This window comes from Anopheles darlingi, chromosome 3 (genome assembly GCF_943734745.1).
Source record: "Anopheles darlingi chromosome 3, idAnoDarlMG_H_01, whole genome shotgun sequence".
Classification (NCBI taxonomy): Eukaryota; Metazoa; Arthropoda; class Insecta; order Diptera; family Culicidae; genus Anopheles; species Anopheles darlingi.
Genome location: NC_064875.1, coordinates 15,289,028 through 15,306,466, shown reverse-complemented (window position 1 = coordinate 15,306,466; position 17,439 = coordinate 15,289,028). Strand labels below are relative to the sequence as shown.

Genomic DNA, 17,439 nt, shown 5'->3' with positions numbered 1-17,439 from the left:
TGTGTATCAGTGTGTGCGTGTGTGTCACTGTGAACAGTAAGAAGTAGACACTTTTCTTGTTCTCCAACCAGAAGCTCTCTCACGTTGCCATGAGATGGCGTGTCATTTGCCTGCTGGCCACACGGAACACCATCGTCGTCATCGTCGTCGTTGTTGTTGCTTGCCCTGGCTTGCCTCAACCCTCCGGGCACGATTGATGCATTGCTATGTGAATGGCAAGGCGCAGAGTCTCGTTGGCTGCCTAACTACTGCCTCGTTTTGCTGCTTCTGCAGCGCCTTCTGGTGGTGTGGTGGCGTTTTTTTGAGCTGAGGCTCTAGCTCTAGGCTCTAGGCTCCCCTCACCCCTCGCCACCATAACGTCATAACTGAGTTCATAAGCAATTCATTATACATTTCCTTCCCATTATCACCAGAGTACACAGCGTCGATGTGTCTGTACGCACTGCGCTGGATGGATGAGGTGGTCAGAGGTGGAATCTTGTTTTGGGAAGAGATTGGCAAAGAGAGGTAACGCATAAGAAGCATTCTTGGTTTGATATTGTTGGGTCGACTAGTGCACAGTGAAACCACCGGAGGCTATTTCAGGTCGTTAGCGTAGACCTTTGTCTCATTAGTCCGAGCAGCAAGCATTAATAGGGAGGGTAAATATACAATTCAAAGTAAATTTTTAAATTTTGCCTATTTTAAATACCTCTAAACACAGCCTGAATTATGCAAATTTTGGTATTAAGAGTTAAAGTTATTAAGAGTTGCAGTCAGGACACTAGATACACACATGCCAAAAACGGATGTTCGAACTGTTTGAGAACTCTGATAGACAAACGTTATTTTCCAGGCATATTTTTCAAGAATATTAAGAGAGAGCTTGATGAATACCAAAAAGTTAATAATTGGCAACAATCGCAGCATATACCAGGAAAAATGCACATTATTCAGTGTCCGTTTTCGCTTCTTGCTCGATCATATGTGAAAAATCAATAATCTTTCGTTAGATAACAAGTTTATTTTCAGTTGGTCATGCCAAGGTTTAGTGCAGATTTTGATTTTTAACTTTTTGGTAGCTTTTTGAACCGTAAAGAGAATGGTCTCTACAATTTTGCAAAAAATGAAGTTCTTAAAAAAAATTACAAAAAAAAATTTAAAACGGATTACGCAATACGTTTGAAAGGATCAGAATTGAGTGAAAATTTAAAAAGCAAAATGAACATAAAAAAATCGATTCTGATAAGCTCATGACTGAATTTGGATAAACAAACGATATAATACCTATTTATCAACAAGTTTTCGAACCGTTGGATATGATTTTATTTTTGAAAATAGGTTAAAGGACGCAGGTGTCAGTTAAGATGAAATACTATTTCTATTCAGAGTAAGTTAATGCTATTGTTGATGGTTTTAATGCTAACTTTAACCAAAACTTGTTTCAACTGCCATTTATCCAATAGCTGATCACTTGTTCCACAGTAGTAGCTGCCCTTCAATCATTAAACTATTTGATTAAGATGAAGACACTCTTCTAACTGTTTCTGTAAACCACTCCTCATCTTAATTTATGCTGTAGACTTTGTCCTACGAGCATAACTGTCGAAGAATAAATAATTTATTGATGATCCCTCTCCGAGACAAGCGCTTGCCAGAATCGCTTTCCCATAATTGTAACTGCACATACCGCATGCCGGTGTCGATGCCGATCGCAGGAATTGCCATTCTAATGCCCATCTCTGCCCACCCTGCTTCATCCTTTCGCTACGACGGCAACACATCATCTCCTCGCTCGCTGCTAGCGTGAGATTCCCACAAACCGGCACCTCCGAAAACCTCAGCAACAGCAGCAGCAGCAACGACAACACGGTTTCGCTCGTTGATCGAGCTGCCGATACCGTCGTGGCTTCCTTCCTCCCCTTTTCCCCCCTCCCCGTGAACCGCCCCGGTGTGTGTGTGTGTGTGTGTATGCTTCATGTTCTATCCACTAATTTACATCTTGATTAATTAATTAAAATTTTTCTCATCTTCAGACCGGCGGCGGCGGCGCAACGACCTGCCGAAGGATGCTGGTACATCCGATCCGAGACGGATCGACCGGGATGCAACCGGTCGGCCGTTGTTGACCTCCGCGATTGTTTTTAGGGAGGGTTTTCGTGTCAGTGTGTGTGTGTGCGGTGAGTGGCACGACTTGTTTGGGCGCCTCGGGATTCTGATAAGCATCTCCCCTGGCCAGCCTCCTTGGTCAGGGTCCCCCAGGTGTGTCCATGTTTGCAAAGTGATAATTACCGGCAGCCGGTCCCTCTGGTTGCTTCGTTGGCATTCGTCCGGCGGCAGTCCATGATGGTGGTTTAGAATGCTGGCAGCATCATCGGGCGCAATCGCCATCGTCCGATCGATCGATTGATCCGAACGTGGCCGCCGCCATTATAGTTGGTTCCATGGAAGATTTTCGCCGTGAGGTCAACCGAACGTGTGAGAGGACACCCCAAACACACACACACACTCTCTTTCTCTTTCTCTCTTTCTCTCTTTGCTTTTCTTTAGCCTTTTCTTTCTGAATCTACTGAATGACGTTTTCGCAACAACAACAGCAGCAACGAATGAACTAAGCAGCTTCTGGAGCGCCTCAGTTGCCTCAGGACATATGGTTACTATGGCAACCGGGAACCTCCGGTGAAAGTATTAGTGTTGAGCGTGAAAATTATAATTATTTGTCTTCTCTTCGTCTCACCACCACTATCTCGTCTTCCTCGCCACTACTCCGTCACTCAGCACTCCGGTTGGTTTGGTGACGCAAATGGTGACCAAGGGTGGCCCGGTTCCAAGTTTCTCGACAATCCACAATCCACCATTTGTCTCTTCGGGGCAAGCTTTCTCACTCACTCAATCTACGGTTACCTCAAGCTTACCCCCTCCCCTTCCCTCTCGGCTTTAATCCTGCTGCTACCTTATCACCCTGGGCTGCTGGTACCGTACACCAAGGCAGGCAGGATGATGGTGACCAGCGTCCAGCATCGGAAGCACCCGTAGGGCACGGGAGCAATACCGAGCATACCAGCCCGTAATTTATGGCAACCCCCGCAAGCGACATTGCGCCGCTCGTGGAGTGTGGTCGAGAGCCCAGGATCATACTGCTGCTGGCTGCAATCATCTGCATCTCTCGCAATGGCGGGAATGCCGGCGAGTTTCTTGGCCAGCAAAATATATATATATATGGTGGACAGTAAATTGAAGCATTGTTAGCGCAGCACCGTAACCAGCCTCTTTACCTTTTCCCCCCTTGGTACTTGTGTGTGTGTGTGTGTGTGTGTGTGAGGTGGTGAAAGTTATGCTTACATTGCCGGGGCCCGGCCGGCATGACCGATACCGCTTATGGTCCCGCAGCCACTTTGCATTGATTGGCATCGATGACAGAACGCCACGGCAACGAACCACAACCGAAAGGCATCCAATTGGTGTGAAGCGATAAGCGCCGGGGGAGGTGTGACGTGCGAAGAAAATGGCTAGTTAAGTTCCACGGTGATGGTGGTGGTGGTGATGGTGGAGTTCCCTTTTTTGGGGTGGAAGGGCACTTGCATGCGGGTATCATACTGCCTTTCGCCGTTTATGCTAACCGGTGGCGGTTAACAAGTCGTCATTCGTCATCGTTTCGTTGTGAAGGGCTGCTATCGAGAAGTTGCTTTATTTTGGGGTAAAAGTAATTTAATAAGCTGTATGATTAAAAAAGAATCACCAAACATGAGAAATAATACGGAGCATAATTGAACAGAAAAAGTAACATGGACAAATAGTGAGAAACGCCATCACATGAACATAATTAAATAGGAAAGAAAAGTTAACACACTGTTGAGCGACTATGTATGAATACGAATATGAATGAATATTCATAAAAGTAAATATACGAAGTATAAGACAAGCAATGCAAGGAAATAAATAAAACAAGATCGCTTTCCAGCTTCCCACTAGATCTTCAAAATTCGTTACTTCCAGAGCTCTGCTTGCATGTTCTGTCAGTGCTGGAAATTATTATAGCCTTGTTGGTGCTGCTAGCTAATGTTAAAACACTCAACCAGGTTGTTAATTTAGCTGAAATGGACTGTTTTATGTGGATAGTCTTTGAAAACATAATCATAATTACAGTCGTTACGATGTTAAATTGAAAAGAAAGTAGTTCATGGTCACCAGCCAATCAACACTATCTATCAGCTCCAGTTTATTTAATAAAAGGTTCGTTGCATAACTTATGGCATTTCCTTTCATTTCAACGCTCACTTAAGACACCTTGGGTGCACTTAAACCCACCAAATGTGGTAAAAACAACTCCGTACCGTACCATAGGCACGGAGCTGTTATGGAGGAGTTTGCCAAATCGGGAGCAACATTAAAGCATCATGCAGCACAAAAACAAAAGCGGAACGAAAAAACCAAAAGTAAAAAACCACCGCAACCACCAGCACCCTCGCTCTCATTTACGCGCGTCAGAATGCAAACTATGGGCCTGGGCCATAGTTTGCATTCTCCGGGTTTTGCTAAAAATAATAACGAATTAATTATTTCGCTATGCCGCGCTCCGTTTAGCGCGTTTTGCAGTGTCACATAGCGGCAGTCACCGCGGGGCATAGAAGCACCGGCATAGCACCAGCCACGCCAGCCTCGTAATGGCTTCTTCTTCTGCTGCTGCTGCTGCCTTGCATACCTTGCGCCATTCCAGACTACTGGCAGGGCAAGAAGCAAACAGCAATTTACCTTTTAATTAAACCGTTTAAGGAGCCGAAAGCACCTCCAGCCCGGCCTCCAGGGTCCAGGTTTCCCCCACACGCCGGGGGCTATCCTTGCAATGGGTGCGGTGGGTGCACAAAAAAGCTAAACAGCGAATTCCAGTAATGAATGGAGCAACAGCAACAACAACAACAACAACGGAAAAAAATGTCGGTGAACGGAGGAAGATGAGTGCAAACAAAACAACAAACTCGCCAGACATCTGTAGCACGCAACGCAACACAACAACGGCAGCAGAAAAAATGCAACGACGACGACGACGAAGCAAAATGGGAGAAATAAATAAAACAAAAGCAAAACAAAAAATATGTTGGAGAAAGAAAAAAAATGTGGCAGCAACGAGCATAAGACATAAAACCCCCAATCCCTGGCCCCGGTCGAATGCTTCTTTATTTTTCCTTTTGTTCCCTTTATTTCTGCACTTGGTCTGATTTTACAAAAAAAAGGTATGTTCGCACGGCAGTGAGGAAGGTCACTGCTGCTGTTCCGGCACCAGAATCCGAAACGGAACGATGCCCGGTGTGAAGCACAACACTGCAGCAGCGGCACCGAGTTAAATTAAAACAAAAGCCTCAAACACTAGACACCATCACTACAAAGACGCTCAACTCCTTCTGTCGTCCGTCGCCTAATGAACAGCCGCTTCTTGAGCCCTTTCAGCGACTTCTTGGGCACAGACGTTCCGGATTCCGTGTCGCCGGAACCAAGTGTCCAGCGCAATGCAAATGCACCACCATCACCACCGGCACCCAAAAACCTTGGACCGCCTGGGCACTTCCCCGGACATGTAATCCCGGACAAATCTCAGAACCATGTCTACAATCACCACCAACACCACCACCACCGTGTGTCTTCCTCGTGGCAGATTAGGTGTCCTTGACGGCGGTTCCTACACGGTTCCGGTCCGGTTGCGAACCCTTAAATCAATGTCAGAGCAAACACCTTCTCCAGAGCATCGTAGCGCAGAGCAAAGCAAGCGATCTGCTGATTGGATCGCTTCGTTTCGAACAAAAACCATGGTGACCATCTTATCGCCAAAGTGCATCACAGTCGTCGTCGTCGTCGGGATGCGCGTTTCTCACATGCTTCTCGCTTGTACGCCGAAGGTTCAACAGAATGTGCGCCAAGGTGGCATTCGGGCATTGGGGCATGAGTCAGTACAAGGTTTAGTAGTGTACTACGCGCCACACTCCGTCTTTCAGTTGACATTCCAGACAGCGCGATACCGAGTTTATGTCCGTAATACTTGGTAACGACACACACAGACACGCGAGTAGTTCGTCATCGGTAATGGAAGTCAATGTCACGGGTCTGATCGAGTGAGTGACGGGCGGAGGTCAGTCTCCGCCACTAAGCTGCAGCACCGCGATAAAACAGAGACATTTGCAGCGCAAAGAGCCACCGGCTGGTCGTTCGCTTAATTACTCACAAAATGATGCATTTTTATGGCGGTCCGTACTTTATCGGCGGGAGCCACGGTTCACCTGGCTGATGGCGGACGCAAAGTGCATCATAAAACAAGGAGTGCGGTGCGAGTGCAGCAGTAATGGATTCTTAACCGCCACGGTACTTTACTGGATTTTATTTTTATTGGATCCAGGGTCCCCGAGGATCGTTAGACATCCAATCCAATCTGGGGTCAGTTGTCTGCGACCCCGGACCATCGGACGGACTGTGTGGCATCATATTTTCGAAACTTTTCTGCCAACTATCACTATGCCGTATCGAGGTGTTAAATGTTTCCCCCAAAAAGCAGGCTATGACCGTCGTTGGCGGAATTCTTGTGAGACTTCTTCACACGCAAAACTCAGAAGGGAACCGGATCCATTTCATCGCCGATTCGCACCTCACCTTGGGGCAATTGACTTCTCTTGGGGAGAACGGGGCTTCGTTCAGGGGGTGGCCCTTAAATGAGGCCACGTGTGTTCCGTGTGGAATCGATACAGTCGTGTCGAGGGGTCTGTGATAGGTTCAAGCGTTCAAAATGATCCATTCGGTCCGTCGGTGTGTCGGTGAAGCCGACAAAAGATCGTTGGATGAGGTATTACCTTCGTTCTACTAAAGTTACCGCGTTTCGATGCTCACTGGGTGCGTTCGGGGGTATTATTGAAATTATGCTTCCCTTTTCTCCCCGGTCGCCATTCGATTGGTTCTTGATTTCTTGCGATCAGGCTTTTCCAGGTTCAGGAAGGTCTGGCTCCGGTGCACCGTTTAGTGATATTGTTTTCGGGAACCGGGAATTTGGGGGGATTTGTAAGGATTCCTCGATTTGAAACTTCAATCACCATGAAACGGTTGAAGGCCTTCCGTTACCCAAACGGATTGGTAGAGGGAAATGGGCTTCCGTTGCTCGATGGTGCCGGTTTGGTGTAGGATACACTCTCTCCACTTCTAGCCTTTAATTTCTGGTGACAGTAACTATACCATCGAGAGGGACAAAAACAATACCGACACATTATACCACCGTATAATGTTTCACACTTCACACAACTTCCTAATTGTAAAAATCATCAATCCATTAAGGTACTCTGCGTCACTCAATTCCATGTCGAGATAAGGGCAAAGTGGGCCACATGATTGTGAAAAAAAACGGGGACAAACGCATAATGACATTCTAACCCCAAGCCCTCTTGTCCTGGTCACTCGCGAGTATGGATCCTGCAGCCAGCTCGACACGGAAAGAAGGAACCGTACCGGACCGCCTTAATGGTGCTCGAGGTGTGCACGTTATTATGTATCCTGTGTGTGTGTGTGTGCCTCGGCCGCTGGTCACGCTCCGGAAGCGACCACCGACCAGATAGCGCGGACACTAACTAGACACAACACGCCAACGTCCGCTAACAGTTGGCGCATCCTTGCGCACGAATAATGGATCGCGTGAAGCGTGCAGCACCACCATCTCCACCACGATGGTGGTATGTGCGGAATGTTTGCGGTGCAATTTCAGCTGCATTTGATTGCTCTGAATGACAGCTACGTGACAAGCGGCTACGGCTAGCTTGACACTACACTACACATGCGGTACGGTGCTTGTGCGAATGTGGTTCAGTGGATATTGAGGTCGTAACTCACCTTGCAAGGTCAGTGCGACAGTGACAGCGGCAGGAAATCGATCGAGGCAACGTACCAATTTCTAATGCTCCTGGGTGGTTGACTTATGCCTGGATGGAAAGGGACGATGTGCTTGTGCTTGAAGCGTGTGTGCCTCATTTATGAGGCAATGGGCAAGCGGCGCTGTCGCTAAATGATGCAAACACACACCGGAAATAATGTCGTTTTTTGTTGCGGAGAAATAATGACGGTAACAATCTGTCGCTTTACACAGTCGGTTGTTCAGGTGGCGGTTATGCAAACAGTTTAAAACGTCGAGAAGTCTTAGAATAGGGACCATGAAAGGGGTTAACTTGCAGAACTATCAAATGAAACTTTTTATTTCCAATACTAGGGAGTATTTGGAGAACAAAATAGTGATTAAATATCGATCTATTTTTAGTATTGCACTTTTATTGAGTTGTGTTGATGGGAAAAATAATTAAAAATATTTCATTTTGAGCTTTTATGAACCGAAATTGCATCGAACACATGTGTTTGTGGAATAGAAATTATTTCATGGAAGAAAATGCACCAAGCATTTTCTGTAACCGGTGACACATTCCATCGGATAAAGAAATTGAATGCACTCCAAGTGATCCAAGGAATTGGTTTTCCATATCAGATTCCATATTGTTTCACATTTCATTCCTCAGAATGATAGAGGACAATTTTGGTTTAGCAAAGTGTCCAGACTTTGGAATGCATGAAAAGTGATTCCTAACGACATGTGTTGACCCGAGATGCGTCAGTAAAATATTCTGATTGATGGTTTTGATTAGATGGAACGGCTTTCTTGGAAGATTAGAATGGTGCTGTTTTGTCTGGAAGCAATAAACCTGCTCGATTTTTGTGCCTAATCAATCAGAAATTCTCATTTAGATTCCGATACCATTACGACAAACGACATCAATGCTGTTGTCGTACGCAACCTTCTACACCGATGAATGCATATTAAAGTTTTGCTGAAATATGCTTCCAATGCGTTCCCCGTCAGCATCCCAGCCGAACCGAAAGTCAATCAGGCACACGATCTCTCTCACCACAACAGTAGAAACCAAAATGAAGACGATGAGACGTCGCCCTTACTCATTTCGACGGGAGTGGAGTGCTGTACGCGGGACTTTAAAACTGCCAAAGTAATCAGCAACATAACAAACTTAGGGCGACGACTGACGAGCGGCCAGACCAAACCAACGGCAACCCGACGGTGGCAATCCAGCAATAAAGTGGCCAGCAATATTTCGCCTGACTGCTGCACTACCCCTTGGAGCGCATCTCCATCTCCCCAAACTGACTGTCAAGCGGATTATGGAGAAGTTTTGGCTTCACTTTTTCCGCTTTCGACAGAAAACATAGTTAAGCAAATAATACATTCCATCAGTATCGGTAGAAAGGGAGCAGAAGGTTGAAGAGAGCTACCAAGCCTGGAGGGAGTTCTGGAAGATACAACTTTTGCCGTCGCTGGACGTCTCGTCCAGCGTGGTGAGTAGTGAAGAGATGATCGCGCCCTAGACCTAGAGAGTGTGGGTTGTTTTTATCGAATCCCAACTTCGTGGTTGGTTTGACGGGATCCAGAAGATGCCGCAATCCAGCGCGAGATGCTCTGAAGACCGGGCCCCCAACGCTTACACACATAATCAAATTATCCGATGAAAAGCGTCTCAGCGGCAGCGACCGGCGCCCGTCAGTAAGTTATGCGAACTTCCTTAAGCCACGTCCGTACGTTGCGCTACTTGCGTCCTTATCGGCTACGGTTCTCGAGCCGTTCTGGAGCCGATCCAAGTCCAAGTGGCAAGACACTGCAATCGCTGTTGAACCCAAGCCCCATTGATGGGGTTAGATTACTGCTGCCGCTGATGTAATTTAAAACACATTTTCACTTGGTCCCACAGATCCGAAGCCAACTATCGAGGGGATGGCCACTCGACCTTCGGGCCTCGAGCCGCGGCACTGTTTACTGCTGCAGCAAGACTTTTGGTGGGATCATCAAAGGAATTGGCAGATAATTCCATTACACCAATCTCGGCCAAACCTGATCCTGTGGATCAGGACTTTCATGGCCCTACCCTGGGGTTGTGTGACAATTTGGTTTGTGTCATAAAAAGGGAGGAAAAGTTTAGGAAACTATATGCAAAACGGTTGCCAGAAGCTTTTGATGTTTGTTAAGAAACACTCGATATTGTTTAAATTCAATAAACGGGCAAATGTATATTTCTTAAACTTAAACAAACTGTTCTTTTTAAATTTGTAAATTTGTATTTTTATTGTAAATTTGTTTCCTTAGTTTCTTATTCAAAGGATCCTATGTAAATCTTAAGAAACCTACGTATCTTATTTTCAACTTAAGAAATCAATAAACAATTGGCAATTAGTAATAGATCTTCTATTTAAGTTAGCAGTTTTAGTCATGTCAAATGAACTACAAAACGAAGAAATAGAATGCAATAGAATGGTTTTGCGTTTCTGATTTTGTGTTTCTGTTATTTTTTTCCTGTCATCGTAGTATTGTATTCCGTTTAAGTTACTGTTGTTCACACGTTATGTGAAATGTTTGTAATTTTTATATAATATTTCGGCATCCTGTTCATCCAACAACTTAACATTTCCGTTATTGCACATATTATCATCTCCAACTCTATGCAGCATAACCATTCTTGCAAAGTATTTGAACATCAACCATAAATGTTTTGCGATCCATTTACTCTCCCCAATTAATGACGCTCAAACACGTGACGCGCTGGTCCGAATAAATGCGCCACATTATGAATCGTTCGCATCAATATCTATCCTTTGCCAGCAAAAAACTACAACCTTCCCCCCGTTTATGCTCAACACGCTTAACGATGGCTGCTGCTAGACTCCATTTCCCTTTTGAATTTCCCTGATCCCGGTCATCATCATCATCATCGTGTGTCCCAAAGCCCTGGAACGCTCTTATCGATCGCTCCGACCGGCCACAGACGCTTCGCTTTACGTGTGTTTACGTGCAGAAAACGCTCGACGCTTTCGCTCGACACGAAACGGCAGCAATTAAGATCGAAACAGCAAAAGTGGAGCACAATGCACGTTGTTCGGAGTTTGGAGTCGAAGTCCGTCTGATCACACGAAAGGCTGGCTGCCTCGAGGGTCCTAGAGGCGATCGGTAGTATGCTCTCCGCGCGTGTCACCGTCGCCTCCACGGTTGCACCGTTACGCAAGATGGCGCGGATCGAGCGAGCCTTAAACGGTTGCGCGCGGATCGAACTCGAGATTGTGGCCGCGTTCGAACCAATTCCGTTGCGCCGACCAAGGGGTGTAAAGGGGACGGCGGGAAGCAGGAGGTAATAAAAATTTACATGGCCATTTTGATTAGGTTTTTCTTGCCACCACTCCAGGCCTCCGTTTGCGGTGGTCAAAGATGGCGCAATTGGATTGGCGCGAGTTAAAGTCAACGGAAAGGAAAAGTTGTGGCCACAACCGTTGGTCTGGTGCTTGCGTGACACTTCACTCTGTTTGGGCTTCCTAAAAAGTGTTCCCTTGTCAACATACATTCCAACCATGTCGAACACACACACAACCTGGATCACCCAGGGCACGCAGGTGACACGACGAGGTACGATCGTTGACAACGCCGTTCATCGGGTGGCCTCGTTGCGCATGTTTGGAGAAATGGTTTTTCCATTCACATCATCGGGTTGGGACGCGAGAGGGATTAGATACAAGCCCTGGACACACACACATGCACACGCAACGCACACGCGACATATTTCGATTTTTCGCTTTCGCAAAATGAGCGAAACCCGCGAGCGCAGGTTTCATGTTTTTAATAATGGGTTTTCATGGGCCCCAGATGATCACCTCCGATCCGAGTGGTGATGCCGTCTGGTCTCTGGTCCAGATCGTTGCTGGTTGATTGCACTGTGCGCCCCGCAAAACCCGAAAAAACAACACGCGGCCACGGGGCTGCTGTCAAGGCGGCTCGCCCCGGGAACGCTACCATAAATTGGTGCGGTTGAGGTTTAAATCAAGTTTCTTCGTTTCTTCGCGTGGTTGCTTTTTTTGTTTTCTTTATTATGTAGCTCAACCCTCAAGGGCCCGACCTACCGCCTCCCCACCGGTCGTACCGATTATGGGGCGTTGAGTTTTTTTTGGCCATTGGATTTAAGGCCAGAAACGGAAAGTTGCAATTTACTGTAAAGGCCTGTCGGCGGACGCGACATTGCATAACTGTCGGTCCGGTCGACATGATCGGCTCGTCGCAGGCCGCGGCAAAAATGTGTCAAGTGGCACTCTAGCTACTCCCTCGGGGGGTGGGGGAGGGATCTGCGGATACTTTGGATTCGCAAAATGGGTTTAACTTTTGCCTAATTGAAGGGTAGATTATTACTCCATTTAGGCAGAAAGGGAAATCACGTCTGGTCTGGCATCAAGGGATATTAGCGGAATTATGGACCCCCTCCTCGTCCGGATCCGAGCCTGGAAGCGGTTTGATTGCATTTGGATGTATTTTTAAATGAAAGGTTTCACGTAGTAAAGCGAATAATGTCGTTTTTGGAGGGTTATTGTTGTCAAAAAGACTGCTTTCTATGCGCTTCATGACACTTCAACATCACTATGAAAGCGTTGACACAGAAAAAGTGCCTTCTGAGCTACAAAGTTGTAACACTTGGCTTATTAAGCTTTAGAGATTATATGATCAAGGCATATGCTTTAGTAAATTTGATTCACATCAAATGATTTTGTTATATTTAATAAACGTGTATATTTTGAATTTGCAATTCTTCTGCAGAAATAATCATACAAAACGATAACTTTTGAGGCCATAGTTGTTAAGAGAGGGCTGGGGCATTTAATTGTTTTTATTTACATTTACTTATAAATTTTATTGGATCAAACGAAGCAAAGCTGACAAAATTCCTCAAAAAATCTACGACGCTTTCTTGGTAAACTCATAATCTAACAAGGGAGGGTTGTTTTGTATATTTCCAATAATTCAGCAGAATGCTATGATGGTCACCGTAACCATCATGAAAGTAACATTTTACAAACTCACCATTCTAGATTGGATGTCATAAACGTAGTTTTTGACAAAGCTTTCCCAAAATTCCACCGAATATCCTTGAACAATTGTAGTTTTATATGAAATTTAGGTAAAAAGCTAAAATTGAACGGTTTCTTCACATAAAATCTTAAAAAAGGAACCGCTTTTCATCCCGAACTAACCAAAGCCTCCCCATAGGAAGTATTAATTTCCTTCTGTTCACACTGTAACATTGTGCTGATTGTGTTTTTTTACTTTTAGTGAGATGGTGAGTCTGATCAAAAAATTGAAACAACTTTTGAAACCCTTTAAATTAATAGCAGATTTATTCTGCTCCAGCTTTAAATGCTAAATCTAGTGGCATCTATTAAAATCACTTCTCGCCTGCAAACTTACACAGTGAGAACGCATTTAAGCCTTGATTTATAAGCTAGTGTTGATATAACATTATTTTATCTTGTTTATTATAGTTCCTATCCCTTTCACAAATCTTTATCTTGGGGGCCCTTTCTCGAATAAAATCCAACGCAAGAAGTTCCTCGCAGCAGCAGCAATTGAATACATACCGCCGATGGTCGTTCGCGATGCGGGTAGAAATATTTATTATTTGATAACATCATCAGCATCAACATGCCACCCGCTCCGGAGGCCCCTCGTGGACCCCTCGGCGCAAAAACCACCACCTTATCCAGCTGATTAATTAGTCGTACTTCAAACATGATACTCCACTTCACATCCAACGGCAGCACCAGCAGCAGCATCCGACACCGCCATCAGCAACAGTATCAGTAGAATGTTCTATGGAATCTTTTTCCCATGTTCCTCTGGTCGATCCGCTATCAGTTTGTGGATCGAAAGAGAGAGAGAAAAGAAAGAAAACCGCGAATCCGTTGGCAGAAGAAGTCCGTTAAAAACGAACTTTTTCGAAATGGAACGGACGCAAAAAAGGAGTGCAGAATCGAACCGAACTGAAAGCGAAGCGTTCGTCCGTCCAGCTCATCCATTTCCAGTTCCAGTTTGCCTATCCACCCGAAACCATCGCTAACCTGACATAATAAACCCCCACCAGCACTCCTGTCCCTGCCCGGGTCCGGGTGCGTTCATTATTTCTTGTGGTGAAGGCGACGACGCAGCCGCAAGTTCAACGCATTGACAACGCATATCGAGCGCAATCATCTGATAAGCATCGACGCTATACTGCACTTACTGCTGCTGCTGCTGGTTGCTGCTGATGCCCGCTACTTCTCACGATCACCACGACGTGGAAAAAGGGGAGAGGGATGAGTGGAAAACGGAATACGATTTCCACACGCGATTCCTCGCGCGCTCTGGCTCGGCGGCTCTGGCTGGTCTGAACCCCCCTTTATGTGCAAGCACGAGCTCTTGATAATGTGACAAAAACTGCACTCGATTGTTTTTCATTTTCATTAATTATGGAGCTTTTCGCGTCATCATTAAATCGCGGCCGTGTCTGCTGCTGCTGCTTCGGTGTTTTGTTGTGTGTTTTTTTGCGCGTACTTCTGTTGCTGTTTCTGTTTCCGTTGTTGTTTTGTCACTTCTTCTCCCGGGTTTGTTTTGTTTGTTTCGTTGACAAGCGAGATGGTTTCGCGATGCGACAAGAATGCAGGCAATTGACACTACTCCTGATGTGCTCGTGACAGTGCTGCTTTGGCTTCTAGCAAATGAAGGAGCACAACCAGGAGCTCCTGGCAGGTCCTTGCCGGTTGATTGAAGCACGATTGCTCCATTCTGCCTCCTTCTGCTTCAACATATCGATTGAATAACATTAATAATTCAATATTGATTATTGTTATGATCGTGCATTCCCGTGGCTGTGGCCGCCTCCTTCTGCCATTCCGACGGTGATGGATGGTGGACTTCCTCGTGTCTTCGGGAGGTTTTTTCTTTTTCTTCTTCTTCTTCTGGTTCTTCCGCTACCATTTTCGCGCGCCCGATTAATGCACATACATTATCGGGAGAAGCTGTCCGGCCAGTGCGGCTGGCGGTGACACGCGAAATGAGACATTTTTGTTCGCACCAAAAATCACGAAACTGGAACAGCAGCAGCCAGGTGATGGGTGAGGGGAGGAGGGTCGGTGGTAGAAGGGAAGCGTGCGGATCGAGATAGCTACCGAAAGCGTACGGAAGTGGTCCGTCACCTAATGGTGTGATGCAGTGATTTTTTTTTTTCGGGGGTTTTTGGTGACATTTATAATACGAGCTTCTATTAACACTTGTTGGTTGTTTCGTGAAGCTTCTTATTCGTTCTACGTTTGGGAGATGTCTATTCAATCTTTCTTCCTTTCTTTTATGTTGTTTTAACAAAATTTTAAAGATTAACTGTTGATAAATAGCATTTTCTAATCGTTGATTGACTTTTATATCATCTGTCATATCTATTTGTTTTATTCTTTTGTCGGATTGCCTTAACTAGTCATAAAGCTGATCATTTACTGGGTTTTTAATGCTTCGTTATCATTTGCAAACATCTTTTTGCAAAATTTTTCATTCCATTTCTATTACGTCTCTTCCCAAAAACTGACGACTTTTGTCTCCAGCATGTCCTGTAATTCTGTCGCATTCGCCGGCAAAGATCCGGAACAGGAAATCGATCCAATGATGCCAGCTTCAGTATTTGGCGCAGCTCCAAGCGTAAGTTAGTGTATTTATTTTAAAAGTTACCTCCGATCCGGCACGATACACCAGCCCCTTTCGTCCCACTTCCAGGCAGCTACCCGCAAGTATCCCATTACCATTTTTATTTCACCTTTTAATGTTCTTTATCTTTATCGATTCATCAACCAAAAGTGTAAAAAGTGAAAGAAAGAGAGAGAAAGAGGCGACGAATGTAAAAACAGAAAAAGAAGTTGACGCAATATAAGGTAAGAGGTCAGCGCTACTACTACCACCACTAACCGTATGTGCATCAAGGTGAATGCCACGATCGCAATCTTTGCGGTTCTCTCAGCGTTCAGTGTTCCTCTCGGATCTCGTTTCGTCTTTTTCGCATCTTACTCCTCATAAACAAGTCCATGTCCATGTTTTTCCCATGCACATCCGTGTGTTCCGCGGGTGTGTGTGTGGTGGTAAGCCTTTCCATTTCGAGCCAAGCGCGTAAGACGCGTGAACTCGCAAGCTGGTAATGTCTCCTGCCCCGGTGTGTCACTCTTGCTTTCCAATTCTTGGTGTCTCTGTCTCCCTTTTTATCGTCAATTTTTGTTTTTTCGGGAAAGACTGCCAGCCACTGGGTGAAAGACAAAGTGATCGCCCCGGGTAATTACTGTCAGCTGTGGCTGCGGTTTAATTAGCATGAGATATGTCCTTGCCCTAATCGATCGGTTGAATCCGAAACCGAGCAGCTTTAAATTTCACGATTCTCGACATCGGAGCCCCGTTATGATGATGCTGCAACCTCGAATGCGCTATGCTACGTCGGTACGTGGTTCACAGTGCATTGAATTAATTGTCTTCACTTTGCTCAGACTCAGTGTTGCATGGTGGTGGTTGGCTCGTTCCCGTAAGGAGATTAAGCACGATTCGCTCACCTTCAATCACACATAAATCATATGCCTCCGGGCCCCGGGTCCAGACACAGACACGTACACCACACAATATGCAAATCATCAGCAGCATCTTCTTGAAGTGTTCTTGCAATGTGTGTGAGTGTGTCTGCGATTGCAAATATTGATTGCATTCCGGGCGATCTATTCACACCTTGGCTTGGGCGGTCAGCAACCCCACCGGCTAGAGGCATCCCACGCACTCTTACCGCATTCCACACACACACACACACACCCACTTGGTCAGACACTCCCGGAGCCTGTTTGCTGACAGATTGATTGATAAATTTATAAGACACTGAAATGATAAATTGTAATGGCTCCCGGAGCGCGCGCGAAGCTTCGTGGTGCCCGGTCTTCTGTTTCTTCATAATTCTGTCTGCGCGTGCGTGTGTGTGTCTCGGGTCGTCGTGCGTTTAACCTGTCCATGATCGGACCACACCGGACCCCACGACGGCCGGGCCGGTATCCCGTGGTGAGCGCCTTTCACTCACTTCATTCCCAGGCCGCCGAATGCGCCTTCTCATATGTCACCTTCAACAACGCACACACAGGGGTGGGGGGGAACAAACTGTGTAAAACAAACGGCTGCTGACCAAGACCTGGCCAAGGCCTGACCGCGGCTTCCGTAACCGGTCGTTCGCGAAGAATTTCGCACAACATTCCCGGGTGTGTTCCTTGGGAGGGTTGGAAACATTTTTATTATGACACGCCTGCGGGTGCGTTGCGTTGCGATCGCTAAACATGACGATGATCATCTCTTTTGCTGATGATGCTGATCGTTGGTTTGGGCGGGATCCAGTTACACATACACACACACATGTGCGTGATGCGGATGATGCGCACGATTAGCAGCGAAGGAAACCAACGTCGTGGTTGTGGTTTGATTGTTTTTAATTGGAAGGAATCGCGACGCGATCGCGATCGGGATCGGGATCCCAAGCGCCAATCAAGCGCTCATCAAACGTACGGGTATATTTGCTGCAACAAACGGCCATTTAA

The 17,439-nt window shown here is 46.0% G+C and overlaps 1 protein-coding gene across 1 annotated transcript in view; it reads left to right on the top strand.

Annotated features, from left to right (window-relative positions):
* The window catches only part of LOC125953315 (CLIP domain-containing serine protease 14D-like), a 122,080-nt gene that overhangs the window by 455 nt on the left and 104,186 nt on the right, over positions 1–17,439 (top strand). The window lies entirely within an intron of this gene.